Source organism: Dipteris shenzhenensis, chromosome 7 (genome assembly GCF_047967505.1).
Source record: "Dipteris shenzhenensis isolate YYH24624 ecotype China chromosome 7, Dip_SZ_1.0, whole genome shotgun sequence".
NCBI classification, from domain to species: Eukaryota; Viridiplantae; Streptophyta; class Polypodiopsida; order Gleicheniales; family Dipteridaceae; genus Dipteris; species Dipteris shenzhenensis.
In genome coordinates, this window is record NC_141602.1 from 18,832,422 (window position 1) to 18,836,502 (window position 4,081).

Genomic DNA, 4,081 nt, shown 5'->3' on the forward strand with positions numbered 1-4,081 from the left:
TCCCCAACCACAATGCAATTAGCCAAGAATGTACATTGCGTGGCGATGGCGATGGCGATAGCGAATATCAATAATCGAGCAGAAGAAAGGTTTCAATCGACCATCTTTCAACGCAGGAACGTTGAAAGTTGGATAACAAAATTAGGCCCGCAAGAATTCGCATCACCTTCCCTCAATTACAACGTCATTGCTAGCTGATCGCGCATCGCTTTGCTCCTGCATCCTGGCGAGTCATATCGTCCCTGTATACATCTCTTTACGTGCCAGCAGTTCAACTGTCCACCGCCCGCCTCGTCCTATTTTTTACAAAATCTTGACATATTTCCGGCAATCCGGCAACCCACCTCGTCCTATTTTTTCCACCCCCGTGCTTTTCCCACCATCCCATCCTTCTCTTCACTTCACGGGATCCATTGTGCCACGATCCCGCCAACTCTCAATCTGAACCGGATATCGTATAGTGCAACGAATTCCGATCTTCTGCATCGCAATGCCCACGTCGTTTCCGACAACCAAAACACGAACGCGGGTTACATGTTTTAAAATGATTTCTTGTGAACTCACCGGCACAATGTAGAAGTTATGCAAAAGTGGATAAGCAATCAACACTTTTAGATTCCATCTTTAGCATAAAGCATTTGCTTAACAAAAAATCTCATATTACCAAGATGTAATTGTCTTGTCATTGGAGATGTATTAATTCTCGTATATGTTTATTAACTATAAAGAAGATTACTATTGTTTCTCATTATTATGGTTCGAGTACTTCCTTACACTTTATTAAAAGACTCAAACAATTTGTATCTTTTCATGTCTTGAAAAGCGAATATGACATTTATTAATTTGCACATGGTTTTTGAGACCTCAAAATATCACACATGACATTAAGATTTTTAAAAATTGCATGAATGAAAAGGAAAACATATTCAAAAGAGAGATTCCTTTCAAAACTCCATGTGTTACAATATGGAAATCCAAGATTATGATGATGAGATAAGAAAGTTGAATTAATACAATTTTAGAGATTTGAAGCATGAATATGCAATCAATATGCATCTTGGTATGAGTTGATATAAAATGCTACCATGATATCTTGTATTCCTTTGTGTGTGTGTGTGTGTGTGTGTGTGTAACAATTCTCACAAAAAAAAGTGTGTGTGTAACAAAATTAATTTGTTGGTCGTTGGTCACACATTTGGAAAGGAAATAGATAGTGGCATGAGAAAAACCAACATCATTTTTTTTAAACCCAAATTTGGGAGAAGAAAGCAAATAGTTTTTAGGGGTGCATATAATAAAATTTCCTCCATTTAGCGGAGTCTTTAGCCTATAATTCTAGTCAAATTTGTCCTCTTTAATAGTGCACATGCACATGCATCCATACATATATATGTGTAAATGCACATGTGCAAGCGCACCCACAAATATGCATGTAAAAATGCACACATACACACATGTGCATGTGCAGGGGCACACATGTAGACATCAAGATATTGACCAATTTTTTACATAGACATTGATGTAACTTATGTAGAATTTCTTTCCTAATTGTGAAATTTAGATGTTGAGTAGAGGTCAAGTTTTTATATAGCAATGTGAACATATATTTATGTTGATATTATGCTTGATATTGTAGTTGATCTCACTGATTGTGATGTGCAGACTATGTAAAATCAATACATAGATTTGACTACATATTGTGCAACAAAGTGTCGATTCAAGCTCTGGTGAAGGGCTGCCTCCAACGTAAGCATGAGAATGATTTCATTCAAGCATACAGATAGAAGTATTTATTCATGGGAAAGAGATATAGTAGCATGCAAGCACACTACTAGAAGTAGTTTTGGCATGTGCTCTTAAAGAAAAGGTCCCAAAGTCACACTAATATTTTCCTCACGATTGTTCCCAATCCTAGAGAAATGCCATGGCTTGGAGAAACTATCAGAGTTAAGTGGTATCAGCATGGGAACATGTGGGAATGGAGATGTCGTATGACCTCGGCTACTAATAGCACGGCTACTAGTAATGAGTGGTGGTAGAAGAAGGGACTGTGCATGGATGAGAGGGAGATTCTCATGTTGTGAGAGGGAACCATGTATGGGTGAGAGGGTAACTCTCAAGAGTTGGTGTGAGCCCTTCCTCTTGAACTTTGTTGGTTATACTTCAACCGAGGACACAGAGCATATCAATTGGATCTGTGTCCTGTGGCTGCCCAGTGATCAGTTTGGTCCTAACACATGTAATGTAGGAGGCCTTTTGGCCACACGTAATGCAGTAGGTTCTATTAATGAATTTTCTGAAGGACTTGTTGAGCATGAAGAAAGAGGACCAGTCCACGACTTCTTCATGAGCACAAAGTTCCAATCACATAGGGTCTGATACGACGTGTTCTGCTAGAACTCAACATCTATAACTATGCACCTCACCATCATATTATGGGAACTCAGTACATTGTTGTCATGCATGGATTATCCAAAAGCCATAGCAGAGCTATAGAGAGGTCGCCAAGCTACCTAGGCCACGAACATCAAAGCAAAGGTGACAAACCACGACCTCTATGAACAAGAGGTCACAACGCAAACATACTGCCATACACTAGTATCCACATATCTTGTGGTAACACATATAAGTTCAAATATGAAAGCAAAAGCTCAAAAATCCTATGGCTCAACATGCTATCAATCGTGAAAATTATTGAGTTTATTTCAAGTGCCAAAGGTAAACGCCTGGCAACATCCTGTAGTAGTAGATGGAAGAAGAAGCTAGCAGTTCGGCCAAAGGGGAGTCATGAGCTTTGAGATGACAAGCTGCCATAACCTATTATCTATCAAATAGTGGCGTGACTATGAGCACACACACCTGTGTTCTTTCGAGTGGACTCCCGTGTTGAACGCTTCGTCCCCTTTGCATTTCACTTAGTCAATAACAGAGATGCTCGTGTTGAATAGAGGCACAAAACTCATCTATAGTTGTCACTAACTGAGTCATGGCTGGGGGTTCCAATTCTCTGGTTGATCACTTAGAGTGTGCAAGGTATCAATCCTTTTCTCATACTAGTAAAGAGTCACAATACTATGTCGAAGCCACTTTCGAGACTATCAACCTATTGCTAGGTAGTGTGGTACTATTCCCTCCAAGGTTGGTCATTTAAATTAATTGTTAGTACTTTGTGAACACACATCTATTCGTGCCAATCCCCATATCTCTTCCAATTTGTTTGGATCCTCATGGCTAGCATCCAATTAATTACCACATAGTACATTCTTCTCTCCTTGATGTCACGGGCCATTACATGAATACATAGAGATAGTGATCCTCCCTATCATTCACTTTCCCAAGTACTATATGTCCTCCTACACTATTCATTATTTGATTAATTCAAGAAGAACTGTGAAGCTCAACCATGTGTTCAAGCAATAGTAGAGCAATTGAGTGGACGTACAGTCTCTTCTTACGGGAAATCTCCATGATCATGATGACTAACTTGAAGAAATGGAGAGATGGAAAATCGAAATTTTCATCTCAGTCTGCTGGAGTTGCTATGGACCTTATGGGGACTTCCCTCAAATACTTTTTTGAGCTATAAAATAAGAAGATGAATTTTCTATATATGAAAGCCACCGATGCAACAAAGACAGTGCTATGTGAGAGAATTCTCAGGGAGGGTGCAAAAGACAAGGTAGAGGATACAAAAGCAAAGACCTTGCAAGCACGAGAGCAAGCTCAAGCCATTGAAAAAATAGTCAAGATGAAAAGGCATAAATGAGAAGAATCAGTGAAGCACATTAAGCTAATCAGTAGCTTGATGAAGTTAGAATGGATGGGGACAACTTGGAGCAAGAGCTAGCAGGCATGAAAAAATTTCTTGAAGATCAAAGAGCTAAAAAGGAGGATCTTTACAAATGGCTAGGTAGAATGCATTGATCATTGATAAAGATGGAATGATAGAGCACTAAAAAGGGTGAATGCCAAAACTAGAGAATTGATGCAAGAGTTCCAAGAAAGCTTCAAGGACATGAAGGATGCAAATCAGGCAGAGAGCCCCCATGGTAGAGAACACAAAAAGAGAGAAATTTTGGCG